This window comes from Capra hircus, chromosome 14 (assembly GCF_001704415.2).
Source record: "Capra hircus breed San Clemente chromosome 14, ASM170441v1, whole genome shotgun sequence".
NCBI lineage: Eukaryota > Metazoa > Chordata > Mammalia > Artiodactyla > Bovidae > Capra > Capra hircus.
In genome coordinates this window covers 64,617,011-64,627,205 of record NC_030821.1, presented here as the reverse complement: position 1 = coordinate 64,627,205, position 10,195 = coordinate 64,617,011, and positions in this window count along the sequence as shown.

Here is a 10,195-nt window from a genome sequence, read left to right as displayed (position 1 = left end):
TAATTAATACATAATAATACATATAAGATACCCTGTATGTACACACACATACACATGCAACATATTGTCAGAATTCCATTTCAGATGTATTTGTTTGATAACTTCTGTTTTGCTTTTTTTTTTTTTTAAATTAAATTTTGTTGCAGTATAGTTGCTTTAGAATGTTGTGTTAGTTTCTACTGTACAGCAAACATGAATCAGTTATACGTTTACATAGATCCCCTCCCTTTTGGACCTTCTTCCCATTTAGGACACCACAGTGCATTAAGTAAGGCTCCCTGGGCTATAAAGCAGGTTCCCATCAACTGTCTATTTTACACAAAGTATCATTTGTAGAGACTGTGGATGGTCCTAGAGAGTGTCATACAGAGTGAAGTAAGTCAGAAAGAGAAAAACTGTATCATATTATTAAGGCACATATACAGAATCTAAGAAAATGATATAGATGACCTTATTTGCAAAGCAGAAATAGAGACAGAGATGTAGAGAACAAATAAGTGGATACCGAGGGGGAAAGGGGTGGCATGTGAGGAATTGGGAGGTGGGGACTGACATATATACACCTTTGATACCATCTATTTTATGACTTTTAATGTGCTATCTAATTCTAAAATTTATGATACTTAAAGGTATGACCTTCTGAGAGGATAGAACAGATATATATCTTGACTCTACCACATACTAGTGGTAAGAACTTGGGAACAGGAATTGCCACCTAAATGTGTTATTATGAAAATAAAACAAGGGTTTAAACTATGGAGTGCAATACCTGGCATGTAGTATATGCTCAATAAGTGTTGGCTATTTAAAAATAATTTTTCACAAGTCTCTTAAATTCTTAGCTGAATTCCTCTAACTCTACCTGTGAACTTAGAATAGTAAAGGTTTTGCACAGAGAAGGTGGGTAGAGTATTTGATCCTCTCTTCTTGGACTGTATCTTATTTTTTATTTGTTAGTAATTTGATGAATATAGGACTTATCTGCCTAAGTAGCTTAAAATATCACACTGGGAAAGGAAAATACCTTATCGGCTTTTGTTATTCTCAAAGCCACTTAATGCAGTGTTAGACAATGAATCTCCACTGGTTTGCAGATGGCCATGCTTGTACCTCTCACATTTCTCTTCTGTCCCATCATAGCTACCAGCATCAATTTCAGCTTTTGGACTTGACGTTAATGAAGGAGATGCAGAAGCTTTGGGTGTTAGGGCACAGACAGGAGTCATCTATAATTAAAATTTCAATAATGCTCTAGGGGGCAATACAGTTACTATCCCATATAAAATGTACAAACATCAACTTGAAATGTGGAAATGTTTTCTTTTTTTGTCTGTTTGGTGCCAATTCATCCATCTGACTGTTGCTATTTTACAATGTATAACCTGGCTGATTTTCCATTGTGCAACTGGAATGAACGTCCGAGGAAACCTGACAGGAATGGTCACTAGGAAGTGTGGCTCCTATGACTGCTAGGTAGCCTGGAAGTTAACAGAGACTTGGGTGACCCATTAATAACCGAGAGACAAGTTTAAAAAGAAAGGCAAGTTTGACTTTGAGGGGAATCAATTGAATGGTTTGAAACGTTTTTGCATATAGTGTTTTGTAGATGCCGTATGAATGTGATCTACTCTTTGGAAAACCTAAACTCTTCTGATTATTATGCCAAAAGTGACCCTAATGGTTGTTATGACCCTGATGACCTTAGTGACCCATTAGGTCATGTGATGACCTGATTCAGAACCTGAGTGAACGAAGCACATTTCTAAGCACATTTCTAAGCTCATTCCAGATTTCCTCCCCCTGAGGCACGCACATTACTGTAATGATGCATTAGTTAAGTCAGCACGTAGACTGTACAATGATACAAGATTTTGCCGTTTTAGTTGGCCATCAAAAAATATAAATCAATTTTTTGATATCTGTCTTGATTATTATCTGCTTGATAAAATAACTATGTTACACAGAAGATGTTATTTTCTTTGGAAGTGGAAAAAAATGCTGGTTTCCCTTGAGAAATAGAGAAATTTACTGTGAAATTCATGCTTATTCTGTAGGGAACGTCCTATAAACTGCAAAAGAATTCACAACTTTTTGTAGTTTGGCAGAAAGGACAATTCTGGTGATCATTCTGGTGTTTGAAAAATGAAGATTAAAATAGGAATTTACCTCCTTGTAGAAGAAGAAAAGAAGAAATATGTAGAAAAGAAGAAATATGTAGAAAAGAAGAGTATCTAGCACTGAGTCTATGGAAGAGAGAGAAGGTGCCTCTATTTAGGTCAACATCAAGTCATTATATTCAAAACTAGATTTTGAGCCAGTGTGTGGGTGGAAGACAGGCAGGGAAGCCATTCAACAAAGAGAAAAGAGCAGAGAGTAAGCAGACAGAGGACAGAGAGATGGAGACATAGACAAAGATGTAGAGAGAGGTGGTCCAAAGTAAACAAGCAGATATACAGAAGGAGGCAGAAGGAGAGCTAATGATACAGGAAAGACACAGAGAAATGAATGAGAGGGCAGGACTCTTCCAAATCATCATGGGGAAAACTTACGGGAGATTTTCCAGTTTTGCAAAAAACATATGGTTCCTGGAGCCAGGAGCCTGGATGCTCGGACATCCATATCCTTTTGTAATACACACACATGTGACAAAACGCTGTCTTCAATGTGCATGGAAATGCATTGTTAAAAATCTGATGTTCTATGGGTTTTGAAAGGTGTGGATTTTGGTGAAAGACTCCATACTGATGGGCTCTGTAGTTTTGTAAGAAAGTCTGTAGAATGTTTTGCACATGTTAGCTTCAAGGCATGACTGATCTGCTTTCTACTCAAGATTATGCTCTGTGTTTTCTTTACTATCCCCCACCTCCAATTCCCTCTAAAGATCAGTGATACCCTAATTTTCCTGTCTGATATCTCTGTGATGTCTATGCTCTATGAGAGCCCTCCTATGCCTCTTTTTCATGAGATTATAAAATAACATGAAGAAAAATTCCTTGACAATTATGTGCTTTAAAAATAGAGCATCATCCATATATCACTGTTCTCTTATTTACCTATGGTGGTTAATACTTAGATTCGGATATCATAAGGGAATTATCATATCTGTTGATTGTGTTGATAAAATCTTATTTTTCAATAACTCCTTCCTCATCTTAAAAATAGCCATTACTCTACAGGATTTGCTTGGCATGTGGTCTTCAAATAAAGACTATATAATCTTAATCTTTCTTATAGTGAGATAGCTATGCAAGTGAGTAATTTCAGGCAAACAGAAATATGAGCAGAAGTAATGAATGTAATTGGGGCTTCCAATGTGGCTCAGTGGTAAGAAATCTGTCTGCCAATGCAGGAGATATGGGTTCAATTCCTGGGTGGGGAAGATCCCCTAGAGAAGGAAATGGCAACCCACTCCTGTATTTTTGCCTGGGAAATCCCATGGACTGAGGATTTGGTGGGCTACAGTCGATGGGGTCACAAAGAATTGGACACAACTTAGTGACTGAGCAAGCACAATGCATGTAACTAGATGGTCAGATCCTTAAAGATAGAACTCCAGATTTCTTTTTACACTCATTTGCCTTGATGGAACATGGATATGAAGGGAAGGATTCTTTGATCTTGTAATCAAGGACCTCTGGGATCCTGGGGTACATCGGCTTGCCAGTTCTGGGATAATGTTTTCTGGACTTCTATATGAGAGAGGAATAAGCTCCTATCATAAACAGGCCACTGCATTTGGGGGTCTTTTTGTAATAATGCATTACAGTTTTAATCCAGTTCTAAGCATTTTCTTATTAGGCTGGTATGAAATTCAGCACTAGTGAACACTGGGGGCATCTCTCTTCCACTTGGACTTGGAAAAATCCTATAGTCTTGCTCAGTATATTGGGGCAGGAGGAATTTTTCAGTCATTAGTCTACACTGGGCTCTCCCAAGAATTTTGCTGTTTAAGCCCAGATGGTCTCTTCAGACCTGGAAAAGCTGTTGACTCTGTGATATCTCTGTGGAAATACTGGGTGAAGGTCCATTCACTTTCTAGGGCACTGCCATTAGGCACCATGTAGTTCTCCACCACTCAAGGCCCTCTGATTTCTGAATTTTTGTCCATTCTGCCAGAATCTTCTGATTTCCTGCCCTCAAGTACTTTTTCCTCTTTCACCTCATAATTAGACACTTCTTATAACATCAGAGAGATTTCAAAAAAGAAAAGTAATGTCACTATGACTTCTAACTTTCACCATCAAAAAATCCATCAAAATGAGGGAACATGAGAGTCCTGCCTGCCTGTTTAGAATGGTGGCAAAAAGTAAAAGAATAAAAATAAGCATTAGGAGCATATTTGATATAAAAGATTATAGAAATATTTCTAAGGAAAAGTTAATTTTAATGGTCCCTAATGCAGTGCGTATATGTGATAGAAATAGCATGTTGAATTCAGATTGGGATTTTAATAGATGGCTCTGATGAATTACTAAAACTTTGACTTTTGAGACCTTAGCATTTTCTGGCAAAACTGAATTGAACAGAAAGGGGAGTTACCTTGTTGGTTTTATTTTGCATAAAGCATTGGTTAAGAAGTAGCCACACTAGGGAGGGATCCTCATGGCACTTGGTGATGTCTATATCCCATAATATTCTCCAGCAACTACTGGTGACCTTAGATCACTACCACTATGTTCTGTGATTTGATATGGACCTTAAAAGAAGTTAATATTAAAAATCGCCAGTCCATGTCTGACGTAGGGTGCAGCTTGCTTGGGGCTGGTGCATGCGGATGACCCAGAGAGATGTTGTGGGGAGGGAGGTGGGAGGGGGGTTCATGTTTGGGAACGCATGTAAGAATTAAAGATTTTAAAATTTAAAAAAAATAAAAAATTAAAAAAAAATTAAAATATAATCAGTGATTACAACCTTAATACATGCTGCTAGATCCTGTGGTTCCCTGGCTGACAGCACAGGAAGTCCTAATGACTGAAGAAAGGAGAGAGTGATTGTGCAGTTGGAGTACAGCTCCAAGTAGAACAATTTGGCGGGTATGGCGACAATGGGATTTGAAAGAAGCAAAGATAAATATCATATGATGTCACTGATATGTGGAATCTAAAAAAAAATGGTACAAATGAACTTATTTACAAAACAGAAATAGACTCACAGACAGAAAACAAACTGATGGTTACCAAAGTAGAAAGAGGGGAAAGGGATACATTAGGAATTGGGAGGATTAATAGATATGGACTACTATCTATAAAATATAGGACTTCACTGGTGGTCCAGTGATGGGGACTTTGCCTTCCAGTGCAGCGGGTGGGTTTGATTCCTGGTTTGCTGTGCACCTGAAACATTGTAAATCACCTATACTTCACTTAAAAAAAAAAGGGATAAGGGTATAGGAAGGCAAAGTGGGGATATAGTATGTCACTCAGTTTTTGAAGCCAAGAACTGCTAACTTTAGAAAGAACCCAAGGGAAAAGTGGTAGAAAGTTGTATTTTCTTTCTGTTTGAAAAGTTGCTCCCTGGATTATAGCTTATTATATTATTTATTTTACTACTATGCTCTATTGTAGTTTCAAATATGCTTATTTTTATATATGCCACATACCACAGATTTGAGGAAGTTTACAGAAACATTGCTGACAAATATTCATCTAGTTAAAGCTGTGGTTTTTCCAGTGGTCATGTATGGATGTGAGAGTTGGACTATAAAGAAAGCTGAGCACTGAAGAATTGATGCTTTTGAACTGTGGTGCTGGATAAGACTCTTGAGAGCCCCTTGGACTGCAAGAAGACCAAACGAGTCAATCCTAAAAGGAATCAGTCCTGAATATTCATTGAAAGGACTGATGTTGAAGCTGAAACTCCAATACTTTGGCCACCTGATGCAAAGAACTGACTCATTGGGAAAGACCCTGATGCTGGGAAAGACTGAAGGCAGGAGGAGAAGGGGACAAGAGAGGATGAGATGGTTGGATGGTATCACTGACTCAATGGACATGAGTTTGGGTAAACTCTGGGAGTTGGTGATGGACAGGGAAGACTGGTGTGCTGCAGTCCATGGGGTCACATAGAATCGGACATGACTGAGTGACTGAGCTGAACACAAACATTATAACAAAATATAAACATTTACAAATTAACCTTACAAGGTGAATTGAAGGCAAGAAAGTAAGAAGAGGCTTGTGAGGAGGGTAGTATAGAAAATGTGTGCTATGAAGTGTTTTTACATGCTTGCTGATGTAGATCAAAGAAGTAATAAGATTTCTAGAAGGTCTTATACAGAGGGAACGAGTGAAAGCCACAGTTTTAAAAACATTTCCTGTGGAGTATGGAGATCTTCCTCTCTCTAGACTCACATCTTCCAGTGTCCTGGTCCTTGGATTTCATGTGTTCTCACTTTCTGTCCCCCTGGGTGTAGCCCGATCCTCCGCTGCAGAGGTGGAGGGAGTGAGGGTGTGCAGAGCACCCACCTAGAGTTCCGGTGCATCAGGTGCATTCAGCTATGGCAACTCTGTTGGATCAGCTGAGGTCTTCTCCCTTCCTAGCCCTCTGATGAATTGAAATTGGGCAGGAAAACCTACATCCCCATTTGCTTTGCATCTAAGAGTTTTCCTATCTCTGTCCTGAACTTAAGTGCCAAATTTACAGAGGCTGCAAGGAGACTTCCTGGATTCAATGGGCCAGCCCCTCACTCCTGTCACTATTTCTTCTATTGTTTTCCTCCTACTAATTCTTCTGTTGCTCTGGGAATCACATTATCTAACTTCAGTGTAAAGAGAAAAGTTGATGTGGGTAGATTGTAAAAGTAGGAGATACACAATAGTCTTGATTCCTTAGAAAGTCATGTCCACCCAGTGGAGAAGGGCTGCTTGGTTGAAGGGGAGAGAGAGAGAAAGCATCTTCCTTCCTATTCTAAGCAGACACAGTGTCCTGGCCTGAGTTCTGGAAAAAACTGAGCTGAGCCTGAGATGAGCTTTCTCAGAGTTCATTGACTTTAGGCTCTATAAGAACTGAGAAGAGGACAACAGAGGAGAAAGCAAAACCAGTCCCAGGGTCTGCTATTGAACTAGTAACTGCCATGGGCAGCTGGAGATGCCTGAGATACAGGGAAGGGTTTATGCACATGGGCCCTTGCCTCGCTGGGCAAGGGTGGCTCTGTGGGGTGACTTTCTCATTCTCACAAGTTTGCCAGCATGCCCAAATAGCTGCATAGTCCTGTGGGTGTCACTCACGGCAGCAGTAGAGATGTATTGGCAGAAAACGAGATAGTCAGTATAGCTGAGGTGAGGACTTGTTGGGTTACATCAGCCCAGGGTCAGTTGCCGTAGCAGTACTGGAGTAAGAAAGGGGCAAAGAACTTGTGAGACAGGGTGTAAGTGGAATGTGATATATTGGGTTGGCCAAAGATTAACATAGAAAAACCCAAAGGAACTTTTTGACCAACTCAATACGCAGCATGGGTACAGTTTCTTTGATATTTCACATTTGTTTGTACTCAATGAAAATCCTGTCCAAATTCTAGAGTTGATTGACATCCTGAGTGTTGTTGAAAGTTTTTATCTTTCTGTGTTTATGAGTATTTTACTGGAACATCAAAAGAAGCTGCATCAAAGAGTTTTATTTTTGTTTGTTCAGCCAGATCTGTTGCCTGTTGCAACTGATTTTTACAATAAGTGGAGTTCAAAATCAAATACATAGAGAACAAAGAGAGAATAGAAAAATGTGAGAGATAAGAATAAAATTTAAAATCATCAACTAAATTAGAGATAATTTACAGAAGGTTACCATAATACTTTTAAAAGGTGAAAATCAAGCATTTATTCTAAGCAGCATATGTGTAAGTTTCCTGAATTGAGATTGAATTTTTTATTTTATTTTTAAAATTAATTTATTTTAATTGGAGACTAATTACTTTACAATATTGTGATTTGTTTGCCATATATTGAAAGTTCATCACATTGAAGAAGCAAGCACTGTCTCCGTTCCTCCCAATTTTTTTCTGTTACAGAAACTAATGATAAGGATTTAATGTAAGAAAATATAATGAATGAGGGAGTGACTGAGAAAGAGTATGAAGATTAAAGAAAGATGATAAAATAGAACTCTCTGTGGGAAAGAACCAACCAAAGTTTTATTGTTGATAAATCCTAAAGTGATGTGAGATGTTAAATTCTAAGTTATTTATATTTGTGATGAAACCTGAAAACAATGTGGGAATAGAAAAAAAAGAGAGAGAGAGTCTGAATTGGGTTATGTAGAGAAATGAGATGAAGGAAAAGTGCTAAAGGACACAGTGATACTCTTGCTCACAAAGAGGTTTTGTCCCAAACTATCAAGTTTCACACCAGATCTTTGGCAAGAGTCAGAAATCTCCTTTCCTCTGCCCATTTACCTCATGCATGACCTTTGAGGATATTAGTAATTGTTTTAATAATACAACTGTTGTTTAAAAACTTGCCCTGTACTAGGTATTCAGCAAATGCTTTAGCTTAGGTTTCATTGTTTAATTCTCATGAAGACTTTAGGAGGGGGATTTTATTATTTCTATTATTATAGACTAGTTTAATGAGGCTTAGAGAGGAGAGTTAAATTGCCCAAGGCTGGAGCTAGTAATAGCCAAATTGGAGGTCTGCCTAGTTCTGACCTCACTGATGGTATTCCCAACCACTTAGCTCTCTGCCCGCAGAAGGCAATGGCACCCCACTCCAGTACTCTTGCCTGGAAAATCCCATGCATTCCATAGGGTCACTAAGAGTCTGACATGACTGAGTGACTTCACTTTCACTTTCATGCATTGAAGAAGGAAATAGCAACCCACTCCAGTGTTCTTGCCTGGAGAATCCCAGGGACAGGGAGCCTGGTGGGCTGCCGTCTCTGGAATCGCACAGAGTTGGACATGACTGAGCGACTTCACTTTCACTTTTCACTTTCATGCATTGAAGAAGGAAATGGCAACCCACTCCGGTATTCTTGCCTGGAAAATCCATGGACGGTGGAGCCTGGTGGGCTGCAGTCCATGGGGTCGCTAAGAGTCGGACACAACTGAGCAACTTCACTTCACTTTAGCTCTCTGCTGGTAAATAGGATGAGAGGAGCAGTCCTGATGTAGAGAGATCCCTGACTTCATATGACAATTCTGTAGGCTTAATGCTCCTTATAACCTCAATGATTTGAATATAACTCCATGAATATAAGGGCATGTGGTCTGACAACGGATATCTTCTGATTTCTGTATTTACCTGTATAAAGGTGGATACAGGGGCTTTCTGGTGGCTCAGTGGTAAAGAATCCCTCTGCCAATGTAGGGTCCCTGGTCCAGGAAGACCCCACATGTGGACGGGGTGGGGAGCAACTAAGTGTGTGTGCCACAGCTACTGAGCCTGTGCTGTAGAGCCTGGGAGCTGCAACTACTGAGTCCACCCTCCCTAGAGCCCCTGCTCTGGATCAAGAGAAGACCAAGCATCTCAACTAGATAGTAGCTCCTGCTCTCTGCAGCTAGAGAAATCTCCATGCAGCAACAAAGACCCGGCACAACCAAAAATAAATCAGTAAATAAATAAAATTATAAAAAGATAGATACTATGTTATAACAGTTAAATAATATTTTATTCTCATTAACATGTACTGTTATTATTATATTAATATAACAGTTATTAAAACTGATAAAATTATATAAAGTCTGGCTGCTGGTATAAAAATCTATACTGTCTTTATATGTGCATATTTTATCATCTATTTCTGTTCACTCTCCATCCATCTATATCATCAGCATCTATCTACCTAGTTACTATAGTTCATGAGTGCACAGGTCTGTGTGTGGATAGGCAGTAGGAATATAAATTATTTTTCTTAGGACATTGATGCTGTTAAACAGACTGCAAAGGTCATAATGACTTGGTATACACATCTTTGTATTCTAAGTCTTCTGACAACTGAGATAGGTTGGAATGATAATGACCCTCATATGGAAGTGGTTACAAAACTGTGCTTTTCCACATTAATATTGGCTCCAGTTTCTCTCCAGCAGATACTGCGGTTATCAGATTGCTAAGAAAATAAACGAGCACCTTGTGGTAGGGTCTTTTGTGCCCATGGGAGATGAGCCTGAAAAAATAAGTTCTGGTGCAACGAATGAGAATAGCATGTAGAGTAGGTGACAATCTGATGGATTTTAGTAATAACTATAGCCAGTGCTATTGAG